This window comes from Lissotriton helveticus, chromosome 3_1 (assembly GCF_964261635.1).
Source record: "Lissotriton helveticus chromosome 3_1, aLisHel1.1, whole genome shotgun sequence".
Taxonomy (NCBI): Eukaryota; Metazoa; Chordata; class Amphibia; order Caudata; family Salamandridae; genus Lissotriton; species Lissotriton helveticus.
Window position 1 is genome coordinate 1,353,879,793 of NC_136061.1, and position 21,986 is coordinate 1,353,901,778.

Genomic DNA, 21,986 nt, shown 5'->3' on the forward strand with positions numbered 1-21,986 from the left:
GGGTTGGAAACGCTTTTCAGGCTCAGTACTGGGCTCAAAACATGCAGCCCTGATGTCTCTCATGATAGCAGGTGGTTAAGTAGAAATTCGCTGCTCGGCTGACCCTGCAGGATCAAACGTATGCTAAAAATGTTCGTAGAATGAGCTTTTCAGTGAAGAGCAGCCAGGCACATTTTAACAAGTTTTACTTGTAAGTGGGGTTGGAAACGCTTTTCAGGCTCAGTACTGGGCTCAAAAGATGCAGCCCTGATGTCTCTCATGATAGCAGGTGGTTAAGTAGAAATTCGCTGCTCGGCTGACCCTGCAGGAGCAAACGTATGCTAAAAATGTTCGTAGAATGAGATTTTCAGTGAAGAGCAGCCTGGCACATTTTAGCAAGTTTTACTTGTAAGAGGGGTTGGAAACGCTTTTCTATACTCAATACTGGGCTCAAAAGATGCAGCCCTGATGTCTCTCATGATAGCAGGTGGTTAAGTAGAAATTCGCTGCTCGGCTGACCCTGCAGGATCAAACGTATGCTAAAAATGTTCGTAGAATGAGATTTTCAGTGAAGAGCAGCCAGGCACATTTTAGCAAGTTTTACTTGTAAGTGGGGTTGGAAACGCTTTTCAGGCTCAGTACTGGGCTCAAAAGATGCAGCCCTGATGTCTCTCATGATAGCAGGTGGTTAAGTAGAAATTCGCTGCTCGGCTGACCCTGCAGGATCAAACGTATGCTAAAAATGTTCGTAGAATGAGCTTTTCAGTGAAGAGCAGCCAGGCACATTTTAACAAGTTTTACTTGTACGTGGGGTTGGAAACGCTTTTCAGGCTCAGTACTGGGCTCAAAACATGCAGCCCTGATGTCTCTCATGATAGCAGGTGGTTAAGTAGAAATTCGCTGCTCGGCTGACCCTGCAGGATCAAACGTATGCTAAAAATGTTCGTAGAATGAGCTTTTCAGTGAAGAGCAGCCAGGCACATTTTAACAAGTTTTACTTGTAAGTGGGGTTGGAAACGCTTTTCAGGCTCAGTACTTGGCTCAAAAGATGCAGCCCTGATGTCTCTCATGATAGCAGGTGGTTAAGTAGAAATTCGCTGCTCGGCTGACCCTGCAGGAGCAAACGTATGCTAAAAATGTTCGTAGAATGAGATTTTCAGTGAAGAGCAGCCTGGCACATTTTAGCAAGTTTTACTTGTAAGAGGGGTTGGAAACGCTTTTCTATACTCAATACTGGGCTCAAAAGATGCAGCCCTGATGTCTCTCATGATAGCAGGTGGTTAAGTAGAAATTCGCTGCTCGGCTGACCCTGCAGGATCAAACGTATGCTAAAAATGTTCGTAGAATGAGATTTTCAGTGAAGAGCAGCCAGGCACATTTTAGCAAGTTTTACTTGTAAGTGGGGTTGGAAACGCTTTTCAGGCTCAGTACTGGGCTCAAAAGATGCAGCCCTGATGTCTCTCATGATAGCAGGTGGTTAAGTAGAAATTCGCTGCTCGGCTGACCCTGCAGGATCAAACGTATGCTAAAAATGTTCGTAGAATGAGCTTTTCAGTGAAGAGCAGCCAGGCACATTTTAACAAGTTTTACTTGTAAGTGGGGTTGGAAACGCTTTTCAGGCTCAGTACTAGGCTCAAAAGATGCAGCCCTGATGTCTCTCATGATAGCAGGTGGTTAAGTAGAAATTCGCTGCTCGGCTGACCCTGCAGGAGCAAACGTATGCTAAAAATGTTCGTAGAATGAGATTTTCAGTGAAGAGCAGCCTGGCACATTTTAGCAAGTTTTACTTGTAAGGGGGTTTGGAAACGCTTTTCCATACTCAATACTGGGCTCAAAAGATGCAGCCCTGATGTCTCTCATGATAGCAGGTGGTTAAGTAGAAATTTGCTGCTCGGCTGACCCTGCAAGAGCAAACATATGCTAAAAATGTTCGTAGAATGAGATTTTCAGTGAAGAGCAGCCTGGCACATTTTAGCAAGTTTTACTTGTAAGGGGGGTTGGAAACGCTTTTCCATACTCAATACTGGGCTCAAAAGATGCAGCCCTGATGTCTCTAATGATAGCAGGTGGTTAAGTAGAAATTCGCTGCTCGGCTGACCCTGCAGGAGCAAACGTATGCTAAAAATGTTCGTAGAATGAGATTTTCAGTGAAGAGCAGCCTGGCACATTTTAGCAAGTTTTACTTGTAAGGGGGGTTTGAAACGCTTTTCCATACTCAATACTGGGCTCAAAAGATGCAGCCCTGATGTCTCTCATGATAGCAGGTGGTTAAGTAGAAATTCGCTGCTCGGCTGACCCTGCAGGATCAAACGTATGCTAAAAATGTTCGTAGAATGAGATTTTCAGTGAAGAGCAGCCAGGCACATTTTAGCAAGTTTTACTTGTAAGTGGGGTTGGAAACGCTTTTCAGGCTCAGTACTGGGCTCAAAAGATGCAGCCCTGATGTCTCTCATGATAGCAGGTGGTTAAGTAGAAATTCGCTGCTCGGCTGAACCAGCAGGAGCAAACGTATGCGAAAAATGTTCGTAGAATGAGTTTTTCAGTGAAGAGCAGCCAGGCACATTTTAGCAAGTTTTACTTGTAAGTGGGGAAGGAAACGCTTTTTAGGCTCAGTACTGGGCTCAAAAGATGCAGCCCTGATGTCTCTCATGATAGCAGGTGGTTAAGTAGAAAATCGCTGCTCGGCTTACCCTGCAGGAGCAAACGTATGCTAAAAATGTTGGTAGAATGAGATTTTCAGTGAAGAGCAGGCAGGCACATTTTAGCAAGTTTTACTTGTAAGTGGGGTTGGAAACGCTTTTCAGGCTCAATACTGGGCTCAAAACATGCAGCCCTGATGTCTCTCATGATAGCAGGTGGTTAAGTAGAAATTCGCTGCTCGGCTGACCCTGCAGGAGCAAACGTATGCGTACGTAGAATGAGATTTTCAGTGAATAGCAGCCAGGCACATTTTAGCAAGTTTTACTTGTAAGTGGGGATGGAAACGCTTTTTAGGCTCAGTACTGGGCTCAAAAGATGCAGCCCTGATGTCTCTCATGATAGCAGGTGGTTAAGTAGAAATTCGCTGCTCGGCTGACCCTGCAGGAGCAAACGTATGCGTACGTAGAATGAGATTTTCAGTGAATAGCAGCCAGGCACATTTTAGCAAGTTTTACTTGTAAGTGGGGATGGAAACGCTTTTCAGGCTCAGTACTGGGCTCAAAAGAAGCAGCCCTGATGTCTCTCATGATAGCAGGTGGTTAAGTAGAAATTCGCTGCTCGACTGACCCGGCAGGAACAAACGTATGCCAAAAATGTACGTAGAATGAGATTTTCAGTGAATAGTAGCCAGGCACATTTTAGCAAGTTTTACTTGTACGTGGAGTTGGAAACGCTTTTCAGGCTCAGTACTGGGCTCAAAAGATGCAGCCCTGATGTCTCTCATGATAGCAGGTGGTTAAGTAGAAATTCGCTGCTCGGCTGACCCTGCAGGAGCAAACGTATGCTAAAAATGTTCGTAGAATGAGATTTTCAGTGAAGAGCAGCCAGGCACATTTTAGCAAGTTTTACTTGTAAGTGGGATTGGAAATGCTTTTCAGGCTCAATACTGGGCTCAAAAGATGCAGCCCTGATGTCTCTCGTGATAGCAGGTGGTTAAGTAGAAATTCGCTGCTCGGCTGACCCTGCAGGAGCAAACGTTTGCTAAAAATGTTCGTAGAATGAGATTTTCAGTGAAGAGCAGCCTGGCACATTTAGCAAGTTTTACTTGTAAGTGGGGTTGGAAACGCTTTTCAGGCTCAATACTGGGCTCAAAAGATGCAGCCCTGATGTCTCTCATGATAGCAGGTGGTTAAGTAGAAATTCGCTGCTCGGCTGACCCTGCAGGAGCAAACGTTTGGTAAAAAAGTTCGTAGAATGAGCTTTTCAGTGAAGAGCAGCCAGGCACATTTTAGCAAGTTTTACTTGAGGGGGTAAAAATGCTTTTCAGGCTCAGTACTGGGCTCAAAAGATGCAGCCCTGATGTCTCTCATGATAGCAGGTGGTTAAGTAGAAATTCGCTGCTCGGCTGACCCTGCAGGAGCAAACGTATGCTAAAAATGTTCGTAGAATGAGATTTTCAGTGAAGAGCAGCACGGCACATTTTAGCAAGTTTTACTTGTATGTGGGGTTGGAAACGCTTTTCAGGCTCAGTACTGGGCTCAAAAGATGCAGCCCTGATGTCTCTCATGATAGCAGGTGGTTAAGTAGAAATTCGCTGCTCGGCTGACCCTGCAGGAGCAAACGTATGCTAAAAATGTTCGTAGAATGAGATTTTCAGTGAAGAGCAGCCTGGCACATTTTAGCAAGTTTTACTTGTAAGGGGGGTTTGAAACGCTTTTCCATACTCAATACTGGGCTCAAAAGATGCAGCCCTGATGTCTCTCATGATAGCAGGTGGTTAAGTAGAAATTCGCTGCTCGGCTGACCCTGCAGGATCAAACGTATGCTAAAAATGTTCGTAGAATGAGATTTTCAGTGAAGAGCAGCCAGGCACATTTTAGCAAGTTTTACTTGTAAGTGGGGTTGGAAACGCTTTTCAGGCTCAGTACTGGGCTCAAAAGATGCAGCCCTGATGTCTCTCATGATAGCAGGTGGTTAAGTAGAAATTCGCTGCTCGGCTGAACCAGCAGGAGCAAACGTATGCGAAAAATGTTCGTAGAATGAGCTTTTCAGTGAAGAGCAGCCAGGCACATTTTAACAAGTTTTACTTGTAAGTGGGGTTGGAAACGCTTTTCAGGCTCAGTACTGGGCTCAAAAGATGCAGCCCTGATGTCTCTAATGATAGCAGGTGGTTAAGTAGAAATTCGCTGCTCGGCTGAACCAGCAGGAGCAAACGTATGCGAAAAATGTTCGTAGAATGAGTTTTTCAGTGAAGAGCAGCCAGGCACATTTTAGCAAGTTTTACTTGTAAGTGGGGAAGGAAACGCTTTTTAGGCTCAGTACTGGGCTCAAAAGATGCAGCCCTGATGTCTCTCATGATAGCAGGTGGTTAAGTAGAAAATCGCTGCTCGGCTTACCCTGCAGGAGCAAACGTATGCTAAAAATGTTGGTAGAATGAGATTTTCAGTGAAGAGCAGGCAGGCACATTTTAGCAAGTTTTACTTGTAAGTGGGGTTGGAAACGCTTTTCAGGCTCAATACTGGGCTCAAAACATGCAGCCCTGATGTCTCTCATGATAGCAGGTGGTTAAGTAGAAATTCGCTGCTCGGCTGACCCTGCAGGAGCAAACGTATGCGTACGTAGAATGAGATTTTCAGTGAATAGCAGCCAGGCACATTTTAGCAAGTTTTACTTGTAAGTGGGGATGGAAACGCTTTTTAGGCTCAGTACTGGGCTCAAAAGATGCAGCCCTGATGTCTCTCATGATAGCAGGTGGTTAAGTAGAAATTCGCTGCTCGGCTGACCCTGCAGGAGCAAACGTATGCGTACGTAGAATGAGATTTTCAGTGAATAGCAGCCAGGCACATTTTAGCAAGTTTTACTTGTAAGTGGGGATGGAAACGCTTTTTAGGCTCAGTACTGGGCTCAAAAGATGCAGCCCTGATGTCTCTCATGATGCAGGTGGTTAAGTAGAAATTCGCTGCTCGGCTGACCCTGCAGGAGCAAACGTATGCTAAAAATGTTCGTAGAATGAGATTTTCAGTGAAGAGCAGCCAGGCACATTTTAGCAAGTTTTACTTGTAAGTGGGGTTGGAAACGCTTTTCAGGCTCAATACTGGGCTCAAAAGATGCAGCCCTGATGTCTCTCATGATAGCAGGTGGTTAAGTAGAAATTCGCTGCTCGGCTGACCCTGCAGGAGCAAACGTATGCTAAAAATGTTCGTAGAATGAGATTTTCAGTGAAGAGCAGCCTGGCACATTTAGCAAGTTTTACTTGTAAGTGGGGTTGGAAACGCTTTTCAGGCTCAATACTGGGCTCAAAAGATGCAGCCCTGATGTCTCTCATGATAGCAGGTGGTTAAGTAGAAATTCGCTGCTCGGCTGACCCTGCAGGAGCAAACGTATCCTAAATATGTTCGTAGAATGAGATTTTCAGTGAAGAGCAGCCAAGGCACATTTTAGCAAGTTTTACTTGTAAGTGGGGTTGGAAACGCTTTTCAGGCTCAGTACTGGCTTCAGAAGATGCAGCCCTGATGTCTCTCATGATAGCAGGTGGTTAAGTAGAAATTCGCTGCTCGGCTGACCCTGCAGGAGCAAACGTATGCTAAAAATGTTCGTAGAATGAGCTTTTCAGTGAAGAGCAGCCAGGCACATTTTAGCAAGTTTTACTTGAGGGGGTGGAAATGCTTTTCAGGCTCAGTACTGGGCTCAAAAGAAGCAGCCCTGATGTCTCTCATGATAGCAGGTGGTTAAGTAGAAATTCGCTGCTCGGCTGACCCGGCAGGAACAAACGTATGCCAAAAATGTACGTAGAATGAGATTTTCAGTGAATAGCAGCCAGGCACATTTTAGCAAGTTTTACTTGTAAGTGGGGATAGAAACGCTTTTTAGGCTCAGTACTGGGCTCAAAAGATGCAGCCCTGATGTCTCTCATGATAGCAGGTGGTTAAGTAGAAATTCGCTGCTCGGCTGACCTTGCAGGAGCAAACGTATGCTAAAAATGTTCGTAGAATGAGATTTTCAGTGAAGAGCAGCAAGGCACATTTTAGCAAGTTTTACTTGTATGTGGGGTTGGAAACGCTTTTCAGGCTCAGTACTGGGCTCAAAAGATGCAGCCCTGATGTCTCTCATGATAGCAGGTGGTTAAGTAGAAATTCGCTGCTCGGCTGACCCTGCAGGAGCAAATGTATGCTAAAAATGTTCGTAGAATGAGCTTTTCAGTGAAGAGCAGCCAGGCACATTTTAGCAAGTTTTACTTGTAAGGGGGGTTGGAAATGCTTTTCCATACTCAATACTGGGCTCAAAAGATGCAGCCCTGATGTCTCTCAGGATAGCAGGTGGTTAAGTAGAAATTCGCTGCTCGGCTGAACCAGCAGGAGCAAACGTATGCGAAAAATGTTCGTAGATTGAGTTTTTCAGTGAAGAGCAGCCAGGCACATTTTAGCAAGTTTTACTTGTAAGTGGGGATGGAAACGCTTTTCAGGCTCAGTACTGGGCTCAAAAGAAGCAGCCCTGATGTCTCTCATGATAGCAGGTGGTTAAGTAGAAATTCGCTGCTCGACTGACCCGGCAGAAACAAACGTATGCCAAAAATGTACGTAGAATGAGATTTTCAGTGAATAGTAGCCAGGCACATTTTAGCAAGTTTTACTTGTAAGTGGGGATAGAAACGCTTTTTAGGCTCAGTACTGGGCTCAAAAGATGCAGCCCTGATGTCTCTCATGATAGCAGGTGGTTAAGTAGAAATTCGCTGCTCGGCTGACCCTGCCGGAGCAAACGTATGCTAAAAATGTTCGTAGAATGAGATTTTCAGTGAAGAGCAGCCAGGCACATTTTAGCAAGTTTTACTTGTACGTGGAGTTGGAAACGCTTTTCAGGCTCAGTACTGGGCTCAAAAGATGCAGCCCTGATGTCTCTCATGATAGCAGGTGGTTAAGTAGAAATTCGCTGCTCGGCTGACCCTGCAGGAGCAAACGTATGCTAAAAATGTTCGTAGAATGAGATTTTCAGTGAAGAGCAGCCAGGCACATTTTAGCAAGTTTTACTTGTAAGTGGGATTGGAAATGCTTTTCAGGCTCAATACTGGGCTCAAAAGATGCAGCCCTGATGTCTCTCGTGATAGCAGGTGGTTAAGTAGAAATTCGCTGCTCGGCTGACCCTGCAGGAGCAAACGTTTGCTAAAAATGTTCGTAGAATGAGATTTTCAGTGAAGAGCAGCCTGGCACATTTAGCAAGTTTTACTTGTAAGTGGGGTTGGAAACGCTTTTCAGGCTCAATACTGGGCTCAAAAGATGCAGCCCTGATGTCTCTCATGATAGCAGGTGGTTAAGTAGAAATTCGCTGCTCGGCTGACCCTGCAGGAGCAAACGTATGGTAAAAAAGTTCGTAGAATGAGCTTTTCAGTGAAGAGCAGCCAGGCACATTTTAGCAAGTTTTACTTGAGGGGTTAAAAATGCTTTTCAGGCTCAGTACTGGGCTCAAAAGATGCAGCCCTGATGTCTCTCATGATAGCAGGTGGATAAGTAGAAATTCGCTGCTCGGCTGACCCTGCAGGAGCAAACGTATGCTAAAAATGTTCGTAGAATGAGATTTTCAGTGAAGAGCAGCACGGCACATTTTAGCAAGTTTTACTTGTATGTGGGGTTGGAAACGCTTTTCAGGCTCAGTACTGGGCTCAAAAGATGCAGCCCTGATGTCTCTCATGATAGCAGGTGGTTAAGTAGAAATTCGCTGCTCGGCTGACCCTGCAGGAGCAAATGTATGCTAAAAATGTTCGTAGAATGAGCTTTTCAGTGAAGAGCAGCCAGGCACATTTTAGCAAGTTTTACTTGTAAGGGGGGTTGGAAATGCTTTTCCATACTCAATACTGGGCTCAAAAGATGCAGCCCTGATGTCTCTCAGGATAGCAGGTGGTTAAGTAGAAATTCGCTGCTCGGCTGAACCAGCAGGAGCAAACGTATGCGAAAAATGTTCGTAGATTGAGTTTTTCAGTGAAGAGCAGCCAGGCACATTTTAGCAAGTTTTACTTGTAAGTGGGGATGGAAACGCTTTTCAGGCTCAGTACTGGGCTCAAAAGAAGCAGCCCTGATGTCTCTCATGATAGCAGGTGGTTAAGTAGAAATTCGCTGCTCGGCTGACCCTGCAGGAGCAAACGTTTGCTAAAAATGTTCGTAGAATGAGATTTTCAGTGAAGAGCAGCCTGGCACATTTAGCAAGTTTTACTTGTAAGTGGGGTTGGAAACGCTTTTCAGGCTCAATACTGGGCTCAAAAGATGCAGCCCTGATGTCTCTCATGATAGCAGGTGGTTAAGTAGAAATTCGCTGCTCGGCTGACCCTGCAGGAGCAAACGTATGGTAAAAAAGTTCGTAGAATGAGCTTTTCAGTGAAGAGCAGCCAGGCACATTTTAGCAAGTTTTAATTGAGGGGGTAAAAATGCTTTTCAGGCTCAGTACTGGGCTCAAAAGAAGCAGCCCTGATGTCTCTCATGATAGCAGGTGGTTAAGTAGAAATTCGCTGCTCGGCTGACCCGGCAGGAACAAACGTATGCCAAAAATGTACGTAGAATGAGATTTTCAGTGAATAGCAGCCAGGCACATTTTAGCAAGTTTTACTTGTAAGTGGGGATAGAAACGCTTTTTAGGCTCAGTACTGGGCTCAAAAGATGCAGCCCTGATGTCTCTCATGATAGCAGGTGGTTAAGTAGAAATTCGCTGCTCGGCTGACCCTGCAGGAGCAAACGTATGCTAAAAATGTTCGTAGAATGAGATTTTCAGTGAAGAGCAGCCAGGCACATTTTAGCAAGTTTTACTTGTATGTGGGGTTGGAAACGCTTTTCAGGCTCAGTACTGGGCTCAAAAGATGCAGCCCTGATGTCTCTCATGATAGCAGGTGGTTAAGTAGAAATTCGCTGCTCGGCTGACCCTGCAGGAGCAAACGTATGCTAAAAATGTTCGTAGAATGAGCTTTTCAGTGAAGAGCAGCCAGGCACATTTTAGCAAGTTTTACTTGTAAGGGGGGTTGGAAACGCTTTTCCATACTCAATACTGGGCTCAAAAGATGCAGCCCTGATGTCTCTCAGGATAGCAGGTGGTTAAGTAGAAATTCGCTGCTCGGCTGAACCAGCAGGAGCAAACGTATGCGAAAAATGTTCGTAGAATGAGATTTTCAGTGAAGAGCAGCCAGGCACATTTTAGCAAGTTTTACTTGTAAGTGGGGTTGGAAACGCTTTTCAGGCTCAATACTGGGCTCAAAAGATGCAGCCCTGATGTCTCTCATGATAGCAGGTGGTTAAGTAGAAATTCGCTGCTCGGCTGACCCTGCAGGAGCAAACGTATGCGTACGTAGAATGAGATTTTCAGTGAATAGCAGCCAGGCACATTTTAGCAAGTTTTACTTGTAAGTGGGGATGGAAACGCTTTTCAGGCTCAGTACTGGGCTCAAAAGAAGCAGCCCTGATGTCTCTCATGATAGCAGGTGGTTAAGTAGAAATTCGCTGCTCGGCTGACCCTGCCGGAGCAAACGTATGCTAAAAATGTTCGTAGAATGAGATTTTCAGTGAAGAGCAGCCAGGCACATTTTAGCAAGTTTTACTTGTACGTGGGGTTGGAAACGCTTTTCAGGCTCAGTACTGGGCTCAAAACATGCAGCCCTGATGTCTCTCATGATAGCAGGTGGTTAAGTAGAAATTCGCTGCTCGGCTGACCCTGCAGGATCAAACGTATGCTAAAAATGTTCGTAGAATGAGCTTTTCAGTGAAGAGCAGCCAGGCACATTTTAACAAGTTTTACTTGTAAGTGGGGTTGGAAACGCTTTTCAGGCTCAGTACTGGGCTCAAAAGATGCAGCCCTGATGTCTCTCATGATAGCAGGTGGTTAAGTAGAAATTCGCTGCTCGGCTGACCCTGCAGGAGCAAACGTATGCTAAAAATGTTCGTAGAATGAGATTTTCAGTGAAGAGCAGCCTGGCACATTTTAGCAAGTTTTACTTGTAAGAGGGGTTGGAAACGCTTTTCTATACTCAATACTGGGCTCAAAAGATGCAGCCCTGATGTCTCTCATGATAGCAGGTGGTTAAGTAGAAATTCGCTGCTCGGCTGACCCTGCAGGATCAAACGTATGCTAAAAATGTTCGTAGAATGAGATTTTCAGTGAAGAGCAGCCAGGCACATTTTAGCAAGTTTTACTTGTAAGTGGGGTTGGAAACGCTTTTCAGGCTCAGTACTGGGCTCAAAAGATGCAGCCCTGATGTCTCTCATGATAGCAGGTGGTTAAGTAGAAATTCGCTGCTCGGCTGACCCTGCAGGATCAAACATATGCTAAAAATGTTCGTAGAATGAGCTTTTCAGTGAAGAGCAGCCAGGCACATTTTAACAAGTTTTACTTGTACGTGGGGTTGGAAACGCTTTTCAGGCTCAGTACTGGGCTCAAAACATGCAGCCCTGATGTCTCTCATGATAGCAGGTGGTTAAGTAGAAATTCGCTGCTCGGCTGACCCTGCAGGATCAAACGTATGCTAAAAATGTTCGTAGAATGAGCTTTTCAGTGAAGAGCAGCCAGGCACATTTTAACAAGTTTTACTTGTAAGTGGGGTTGGAAACGCTTTTCAGGCTCAGTACTGGGCTCAAAAGATGCAGCCCTGATGTCTCTCATGATAGCAGGTGGTTAAGTAGAAATTCGCTGCTCGGCTGACCCTGCAGGAGCAAACGTATGCTAAAAATGTTCGTAGAATGAGATTTTCAGTGAAGAGCAGCCTGGCACATTTTAGCATGTTTTACTTGTAAGAGGGGTTGGAAACGCTTTTCTATACTCAATACTGGGCTCAAAAGATGCAGCCCTGATGTCTCTCATGATAGCAGGTGGTTAAGTAGAAATTCGCTGCTCGGCTGACCCTGCAGGATCAAACGTATGCTAAAAATGTTCGTAGAATGAGATTTTCAGTGAAGAGCAGCCAGGCACATTTTAGCAAGTTTTACTTGTAAGTGGGGTTGGAAACGCTTTTCAGGCTCAGTACTGGGCTCAAAAGATGCAGCCCTGATGTCTCTCATGATAGCAGGTGGTTAAGTAGAAATTCGCTGCTCGGCTGACCCTGCAGGATCAAACGTATGCTAAAAATGTTCGTAGAATGAGCTTTTCAGTGAAGAGCAGCCAGGCACATTTTAACAAGTTTTACTTGTAAGTGGGGTTGGAAACGCTTTTCAGGCTCAGTACTAGGCTCAAAAGATGCAGCCCTGATGTCTCTCATGATAGCAGGTGGTTAAGTAGAAATTCGCTGCTCGGCTGACCCTGCAGGAGCAAACGTATGCTAAAAATGTTCGTAGAATGAGATTTTCAGTGAAGAGCAGCCTGGCACATTTTAGCAAGTTTTACTTGTAAGGGGGTTTGGAAACGCTTTTCCATACTCAATACTGGGCTCAAAAGATGCAGCCCTGATGTCTCTCATGATAGCAGGTGGTTAAGTAGAAATTTGCTGCTCGGCTGACCCTGCAAGAGCAAACATATGCTAAAAATGTTCGTAGAATGAGATTTTCAGTGAAGAGCAGCCTGGCACATTTTAGCAAGTTTTACTTGTAAGGGGGGTTGGAAACACTTTTCCATACTCAATACTGGGCTCAAAAGATGCAGCCCTGATGTCTCTAATGATAGCAGGTGGTTAAGTAGAAATTCGCTGCTCGGCTGAACCAGCAGGAGCAAACGTATGCGAAAAATGTTCGTAGAATGAGTTTTTCAGTGAAGAGCAGCCAGGCACATTTTAGCAAGTTTTACTTGTAAGTGGGGAAGGAAACGCTTTTTAGGCTCAGTACTGGTATCAAAAGATGCAGCCCTGATGTCTCTCATGATAGCAGGTGGTTAAGTAGAAATTCGCTGCTCGGCTGACCCTGCAGGAGCAAACGTATGCGTACGTAGAATGAGCTTTTCAGTGAAGAGCAGCCAGGCACATTTTAGCAAGTTTTACTTGTAAGGGGGGTTGGAAACGCTTTTCCATACTCAATACTGGGCTCAAAAGATGCAGCCCTGATGTCTCTCAGGATAGCAGGTGGTTAAGTAGAAATTCGCTGCTCGGCTGAACCAGCAGGAGCAAACGTATGCGAAAAATGTTCGTAGAATGAGTTTTTCAGTGAAGAGCAGCCAGGCACATTTTAGCAAGTTTTACTTGTAAGTGGGGATGGAAACGCTTTTCAGGCTCAGTACTGGGCTCAAAAGAAGCAGCCCTGATGTCTCTCATGATAGCAGGTGGTTAAGTAGAAATTCGCTGCTCGGCTGACCCTGCCGGAGCAAACGTATGCTAAAAATGTTCGTAGAATGAGATTTTCAGTGAAGAGCAGCCAGGCACATTTTAGCAAGTTTTACTTGTACGTGGGGTTGGAAACGCTTTTCAGGCTCAGTACTGGGCTCAAAACATGCAGCCCTGATGTCTCTCATGATAGCAGGTGGTTAAGTAGAAATTCGCTGCTCGGCTGACCCTGCAGGATCAAACGTATGCTAAAAATGTTCGTAGAATGAGCTTTTCAGTGAAGAGCAGCCAGGCACATTTTAACAAGTTTTACTTGTAAGTGGGGTTGGAAACGCTTTTCAGGCTCAGTACTGGGCTCAAAAGATGCAGCCCTGATGTCTCTCATGATAGCAGGTGGTTAAGTAGAAATTCGCTGCTCGGCTGACCCTGCAGGAGCAAACGTATGCTAAAAATGTTCGTAGAATGAGATTTTCAGTGAAGAGCAGCCTGGCACATTTTAGCAAGTTTTACTTGTAAGAGGGGTTGGAAACGCTTTTCTATACTCAATACTGGGCTCAAAAGATGCAGCCCTGATGTCTCTCATGATAGCAGGTGGTTAAGTAGAAATTCGCTGCTCGGCTGACCCTGCAGGATCAAACGTATGCTAAAAATGTTCGTAGAATGAGATTTTCAGTGAAGAGCAGCCAGGCACATTTTAGCAAGTTTTACTTGTAAGTGGGGTTGGAAACGCTTTTCAGGCTCAGTACTGGGCTCAAAAGATGCAGCCCTGATGTCTCTCATGATAGCAGGTGGTTAAGTAGAAATTCGCTGCTCGGCTGACCCTGCAGGATCAAACGTATGCTAAAAATGTTCGTAGAATGAGCTTTTCAGTGAAGAGCAGCCAGGCACATTTTAACAAGTTTTACTTGTACGTGGGGTTGGAAACGCTTTTCAGGCTCAGTACTGGGCTCAAAACATGCAGCCCTGATGTCTCTCATGATAGCAGGTGGTTAAGTAGAAATTCGCTGCTCGGCTGACCCTGCAGGATCAAACGTATGCTAAAAATGTTCGTAGAATGAGCTTTTCAGTGAAGAGCAGCCAGGCACATTTTAACAAGTTTTACTTGTAAGTGGGGTTGGAAACGCTTTTCAGGCTCAGTACTGGGCTCAAAAGATGCAGCCCTGATGTCTCTCATGATAGCAGGTGGTTAAGTAGAAATTCGCTGCTCGGCTGACCCTGCAGGAGCAAACGTATGCTAAAAATGTTCGTAGAATGAGATTTTCAGTGAAGAGCAGCCTGGCACATTTTAGCAAGTTTTACTTGTAAGAGGGGTTGGAAACGCTTTTCTATACTCAATACTGGGCTCAAAAGATGCAGCCCTGATGTCTCTCATGATAGCAGGTGGTTAAGTAGAAATTCGCTGCTCGGCTGACCCTGCAGGATCAAACGTATGCTAAAAATGTTCGTAGAATGAGATTTTCAGTGAAGAGCAGCCAGGCACATTTTAGCAAGTTTTACTTGTAAGTGGGGTTGGAAACGCTTTTCAGGCTCAGTACTGGGCTCAAAAGATGCAGCCCTGATGTCTCTCATGATAGCAGGTGGTTAAGTAGAAATTCGCTGCTCGGCTGACCCTGCAGGATCAAACGTATGCTAAAAATGTTCGTAGAATGAGCTTTTCAGTGAAGAGCAGCCAGGCACATTTTAACAAGTTTTACTTGTAAGTGGGGTTGGAAACGCTTTTCAGGCTCAGTACTAGGCTCAAAAGATGCAGCCCTGATGTCTCTCATGATAGCAGGTGGTTAAGTAGAAATTCGCTGCTCGGCTGACCCTGCAGGAGCAAACGTATGCTAAAAATGTTCGTAGAATGAGATTTTCAGTGAAGAGCAGCCTGGCACATTTTAGCAAGTTTTACTTGTAAGGGGGTTTGGAAACGCTTTTCCATACTCAATACTGGGCTCAAAAGATGCAGCCCTGATGTCTCTCATGATAGCAGGTGGTTAAGTAGAAATTTGCTGCTCGGCTGACCCTGCAAGAGCAAACATATGCTAAAAATGTTCGTAGAATGAGATTTTCAGTGAAGAGCAGCCTGGCACATTTTAGCAAGTTTTACTTGTAAGGGGGGTTGGAAACGCTTTTCCATACTCAATACTGGGCTCAAAAGATGCAGCCCTGATGTCTCTAATGATAGCAGGTGGTTAAGTAGAAATTCGCTGCTCGGCTGAACCAGCAGGAGCAAACGTATGCGAAAAATGTTCGTAGAATGAGTTTTTCAGTGAAGAGCAGCCAGGCACATTTTAGCAAGTTTTACTTGTAAGTGGGGAAGGAAACGCTTTTTAGGCTCAGTACTGGGCTCAAAAGATGCAGCCCTGATGTCTCTCATGATAGCAGGTGGTTAAGTAGAAATTCGCTGCTCGGCTGACCCTGCAGGAGCAAACGTATGCGTACGTAGAATGAGATTTTCAGTGAATAGCAGCCAGGCACATTTTAGCAAGTTTTACTTGTAAGTGGGGATGGAAACGCTTTTTAGGCTCAATACTGGGCTCAAAAGATGCAGCCCTGATGTCTCTCATGATAGCAGGTGGTTAAGTAGAAATTCGCTGCTCGGCTGACCCTGCAGGAGCAAACGTATGCTAAAAATGTTCGTAGAATGAGATTTTCAGTGAAGAGCAGCCAGGCACATTTTAGCAAGTTTTACTTGTAAGTGGGGTTGGAAACGCTTTTCAGGCTCAATACTGGGCTCAAAAGATGCAGCCCTGATGTCTCTCATGATAGCAGGTGGTTAAGTAGAAATTCGCTGCTCGGCTGACCCTGCAGGAGCAAACGTATGCTAAAAATGTTCATAGAATGAGATTTTCAGTGAAGAGCAGCCTGGCACATTTAGCAAGTTTTACTTGTAAGTGGGGTTGGAAACGCTTTTCAGGCTCAATACTGGGCTCAAAAGATGCAGCCCTGATGTCTCTCATGATAGCAGGTGGTTAAGTAGAAATTCGCTGCTCGGCTGACCCTGCAGGAGCAAACGTATGCTAAATATGTTCGTAGAATGAGATTTTCAGAGAAGAGCAGCCAGGCACATTTTAGCAAGTTTTACTTGTAAGTGGGGTTGGAAACGCTTTTCAGGCTCAGTACTGGCTTCAGAAGATGCAGCCCTGATGTCTCTCATGATAGCAGGTGGTTAAGTAGAAATTCGCTGCTCGGCTGACCCTGCAGGAGCAAACGTATGCTAAAAATGTTCGTAGAATGAGCTTTTCAGTGAAGAGCAGCCAGGCACATTTTAGCAAGTTTTACTTGAGGGGGTGGAAATGCTTTTCAGGCTCAGTACTGGGCTCAAAAGAAGCAGCCCTGATGTCTCTCATGATAGCAGGTGGTTAAGTAGAAATTCGCTGCTCGGCTGACCCGGCAGGAACAAACGTATGCCAAAAATGTACGTAGAATGAGATTTTCAGTGAATAGCAGCCAGGCACATTTTAGCAAGTTTTACTTGTAAGTGGGGATAGAAACGCTTTTTAGGCTCAGTACTGGGCTCAAAAGATGCAGCCCTGATGTCTCTCATGATAGCAGGTGGTTAAGTAGAAATTCGCTGCTCGGCTGACCCTGCAGGAGCAAACGTATGCTAAAAATGTTCGTAGAATGAGATTTTCAGTGAAGAGCAGCAAGGCACATTTTAGCAAGTTTTACTTGTATGTGGGGTTGGAAACGCTTTTCAGGCTCAGTACTGGGCTCAAAAGATGCAGCCCTGATGTCTCTCATGATAGCAGGTGGTTAAGTAGAAATTCGCTGCTCGGCTGACCCTGCAGGAGCAAATGTATGCTAAAAATGTTCGTAGAATGAGCTTTTCAGTGAAGAGCAGCCAGGCACATTTTAGCAAGTTTTACTTGTAAGGGGGGTTGGAAACGCTTTTCCATACTCAATACTGGGCTCAAAAGATGCAGCCCTGATGTCTCTCAGGATAGCAGGTGGTTAAGTAGAAATTCGCTGCTCGGCTGAACCAGCAGGAGCAAACGTATGCGAAAAATGTTCGTAGATTGAGTTTTTCAGTGAAGAGCAGCCAGGCACATTTTAGCAAGTTTTACTTGTAAGTGGGGATGGAAACGCTTTTCAGGCTCAGTACTGGGCTCAAAAGAAGCAGCCCTGATGTCTCTCATGATAGCAGGTGGTTAAGTAGAAATTCGCTGCTCGACTGACCCGGCAGGAACCAACGTATGCCAAAAATGTACGTAGAATGAGATTTTCAGTGAATAGTAGCCAGGCACATTTTAGCAAGTTTTACTTGTAAGTGGGGATAGAAATGCTTTTTAGGCTCAGTACTGGGCTCAAAAGATACAGCCCTGATGTCTCTCATGATAGCAGGTGGTTAAGTAGAAATTCGCTGCTCGGCTGACCCTGCGGGAGCAAACGTATGCTAAAAATGTTCGTAGAATGAGATTTTCAGTGAAGAGCAGCCAGGCACTTTTTAGCAAGTTTTACTTGTACGTGGAGTTGGAAACGCTTTTCAGGCTCATTACTGGGCTCAAAAGATGCAGCCCTGATGTCTCTCATGATAGCAGGTGGTTAAGTAGAAATTCGCTGCTCGGCTGACCCTGCAGGAGCAAACGTATGCTAAAAATGTTCGTAGAATGAGATTTTCAGTGAAGAGCAGCCAGGCACATTTTAGCAAGTTTTACTTGTAAGTGGGATTGGAAATGCTTTTCAGGCTCAATACTGGGCTCAAAAGATGCAGCCCTGATGTGTCTCGTGATAGCAGGTGGTTAAGTAGAAATTCGCTGCTCGGCTGACCCTGCAGGAGCAAACGTTTGCTAAAAATGTTCGTAGAATGAGATTTTCAGTGAAGAGCAGCCTGGCACATTTAGCAAGTTTTACTTGTAAGTGGGGTTGGAAACGCTTTTCAGGCTCAATACTGGGCTCAAAAGATGCAGCCCTGAGGTCTCTCATGATAGCAGGTGGTTAAGTAGAAATTCGCTGCTCGGCTGACCCTGCAGGAGCAAACGTATGCTAAAAAAGTTCGTAGAATGAGCTTTTCAGTGAAGAGCAGCCAGGCACATTTTAGCAAGTTTTACTTGAGGGGGTAAAAATGCTTTTCAGGCTCAGTACTGGGCTCAAAAGAAGCAGCCCTGATGTCTCTCATGATAGCAGGTGGTTAAGTAGAAATTCGCTGCTCGGCTGACCCGGCAGGAACAAACGTATGCCAAAAATGTACGTAGAATGAGATTTTCAGTGAATAGCAGCCAGGCACATTTTAGCAAGTTTTACTTTTAAGTGGGGATAGAAACGCTTTTTAGGCTCAGTACTGGGCTCAAAAGATGCAGCCCTGATGTCTCTCATGATAGCAGGTGGTTAAGTAGAAATTCGCTGCTCGGCTGACCCTGCAGGAACAAACGTATGCTAAAAATGTTCGTAGAATGAGATTTTCAGTGAAGAGCAGCCAGGCACATTTTAGCAAGTTTTACTTGTATGTGGGGTTGGAAACGCTTTTCAGGCTCAGTACTGGGCTCAAAAGATGCAGCCCTGATGTCTCTCATGATAGCAGGTGGTTAAGTAGAAATTCGCTGCTCAGCTGACCCTGCAGGACCAAACGTATGCTAAAAATGTTCGTAGAATGAGATTTTCAGTGAAGAGCAGCCAGGCACATTTTAGCAAGTTTTACTTGTACGTGGAGTTGGAAGCGCTTTTCAGGCTCAGTACTGGGCTCAAAAGATGCAGCCCTGATGATGTCTCTCATGATAGCAGGTGGTTAAGTAGAAATTCGCTGCTCGGCTGACCCTGCAGGAGCAAACGTATGCTAAAAATGTTCGTAGAATGAGATTTTCAGTGAAGAGCAGCCAGGCACATTTTAGCACGTTTTACTTGTACGTGGAGTTGGAAACGCTTTTCAGGCTCAGTACTGGGCTCAAAAGATGCAGCCCTGATGTCTCTAATGATAGCAGGTGGTTAAGTAGAAATTCGCTGCTCGGCTGAACCAGCAGGAGCAAACGTATGCGAAAAATGTTCGTAGAATGAGTTTTTCAGTCAAGAGCAGCCAGGCACATTTTAGCAAGTTTTACTTGTAAGTGGGGATGGAAACGCTTTTTAGGCTCAGTACTGGGCTCAAAAGATGCAGCCCTGATATCTCTCATGATAGCAGGTGGTTAAGTAGAAATTCGCTGCTCGGCTGACCCTGCAGGATCAAACGTATGCTAAAAATGTTCGTAGAATGAGATTTTCAGTGAAGAGCAGCCAGGCACATTTTAACAAGTTTTACTTGTAAGTGGGGTTGGAAACGCTTTTCAGGCTCAGTACTGGGCTCAAAAGATGCAGCCCTGACTCGGCTGACCCTGCAGGAGCTAACGTATGCTAAAAATGTTCATAGAATGAGATTTTCAGTGAAGAGCAGCCTGGCACATTTTAGCAAGTTTTACTTGTAAGGGGGGTTGGAAACGCTATTCCATACTCAATACTGGGCTCAAAAGATGCAGCCCTGATGTCTCTCATGATAGCAGGTGGTTAAGTAGAAATTCGCTGCTCGGCTGATCCAGCAGGAGCAAACATATGCGAAAAATGTACGTAGAATGAGCTTTTCAGTGAAGAGCAGCCAGGCACATTTTAGCAAGTTTTACTTGTATGTGGGGTTGGAAACGCTTTTCAGGCTCAGTACTGGGCTCAAAAGATGCAGCCCTGATGTCTCTCATGATAGCAGGTGGTTAAGTAGAAATTCGCTGCTCGGCTGACCCTGCAGGAGCAAACGTATGCTAAAAATGTTCGTAGAATGAGCTTTTCAGTGAAGAGCAGCCAGGCACATTTTAGCAAGTTTTACTTGTAAGGGGGGTTGGAAACGCTTTTCCATACTCAATACTGGGCTCAAAAGATGCAGCCCTGATGTCTCTCAGGATAGCAGGTGGTTAAGTAGAAATTCGCTGCTCGGCTGAACCAGCAGGAGCAAACGTATGCGAAAAATGTTCGTAGAATGAGTTTTTCAGTGAAGAGCAGCCAGGCACATTTTAGCAAGTTTTACTTGTAAGTGGGGATGGAAACGCTTTTCAGGCTCAGTACTGGGCTCAAAAGAAGCAGCCCTGATGTCTCTCATGATAGCAGGTGGTTAAGTAGAAATTCGCTGCTCGGCTGACCCGGCAGGAACAAACGTATGCCAAAAATGTACGTAGAATGAGATTTTCAGTGAATAGTAGCCAGGCACATTTTAGCAAGTTTTACTTGTAAGTGGGGATAGAAATGCTTTTTAGGCTCAGTACTGGGCTCAAAAGATGCAGCCCTGATGTCTCTCATGATAGCAGGTGGTTAAGTAGAAATTTGCTGCTCGGCTGACCCTGCAGGACCAAACGTATGCTAAAAATGTTCGTAGAATGAGATTTTCAGTGAAGAGCAGCCAGGCACATTTTAGCAAGTTTTACTTGTACGTGGAGTTGGAAACGCTTTTCAGGCTCAGTACTGGCCTCAAAAGATGCAGCCCTGATGATGTCTCTCATGATAGCAGGTGGTTAAGTAGAAATTCGCTGCTCGGCTGACCCTGCAGGAGCAAACGTATGCTAAAAATGTTCGTAGAATGAGATTTTCAGTGAAGAGCAGCCAGGCACATTTTAGCACGTTTTACTTGTACGTGGAGTTGGAAACGCTTTTCAGGCTCAGTACTGGGCTCAAAAGATGCAGCCCTGATGATGTCTCTCATGATAGCAGGTGGTTAAGTAGAAATTCGCTGCTCGGCTGACCCTGCAGGAGCAAACGTATGCTAAAAATGTTCGTAGAGTGAGATTTTCAGTGAAGAGCAGCCTGGCACATTTTAGCAAGTTTTACTTGTAAGGGGGGTTGGAAACGCTTTTCCATACTCAATACTGGGCTCAAAAGATGCAGCCCTGATGTCTCTCATGATAGCAGGTGGTTAAGTAGAAATTTGCTGCTCGGCTGAACCAGCAGGAGCAAACGTATGCGAAAAATGTTCGTAGAATGAGTTTTTCAGTGAAGAGCAGCCAGGCACATTTTAGCAAGTTTTACTTGTAAGTGGGGATGGAAACGCTTTTTAGGCTCAGTACTGGGCTCAAAAGATGCAGCCCTGATATCTCTCATGATAGCAGGTGGTTAAGTAGAAATTCTCTGCTCGGCTGACCCTGCAGGAGCAAACATATGCTAAAAATGTTCGTAGAATGAGGTTTTCAGTGAAGAGCAGCCAGGCACATTTTAACAAGTTTTACTTGTAAGTGGGGTTGGAAACGCTTTTCAGGCTCAGTACCGGGCTCAAAAGATGCAGCCCTGACTCGGCTGACCCTGCAGGAGCTAACGTATGCTAAAAATGTTCATAGAATGAGATTTTCAGTGAAGAGCAGCCTGGCACATTTTAGCAAGTTTTACTTGTAAGGGGGGTTGGAAACGCTTTTCCATACTCAATACTGGGCTCAAAAGATGCAGCCCTGATGTCTCTCATGATAGCAGGTGGTTAAGTAGAAATTCGCTGCTCGGCTGATCCAGCAGGAGCAAACATATGCGAAAAATGTACGTAGAATGAGCTTTTCAGTGAAGAGCAGCCAGGCACATTTTAGCAAGTTTTACTTGAGGGGGTGGAAACGCTTTTCAGGCTCAGTACTGGGCTCAAAAGAAGCAGCCCTGATGTCTCTCATGATAGCAGGTGGTTAAGTAGAAATTCGCTGCTCGGCTGAACCAGCAGGAGCAAACGTATGCGAAAAATGTTCGTAGAATGAGTTTTTCAGTGAAGAGCAGCCAGGCACATTTTAGCAAGTTTTACTTGTAAGTGGGGATGGAAACGCTTTTTAGGCTCAGTACTGGGCTCAAAAGATGCAGCCCTGATGTCTCTCATGATAGCAGGTGGTTAAGTAGAAATTCGCTGCTCGGCTGACCCTGCAGGAGCAAACGTATGCTAAAATTGTTCGTAGAATGAGATTTTCAGTGAAGAGCAGCCAGGCACATTTTAGCAAGTTTTACTTGTATGTGGGGTTGGAAACGCTTTTCAGGCTCAGTACTGGGCTCAAAAGATGCAGCCCTGATGTCTCTCATGATAGCAGGTGGTTAAGTAGAAATTCGCTGCTCGGCTGACCCTGCAGGAGCAAACGTATGCTAAAAATGTTCGTAGAATGAGCTTTTCAGTGAAGAGCAGCCAGGCACATTTTAGCAAGTTTTACTTGTAAGGGGGGTTGGAAACGCTTTTCCATACTCAATACTGGGCTCAAAAGATGCAGCCCTG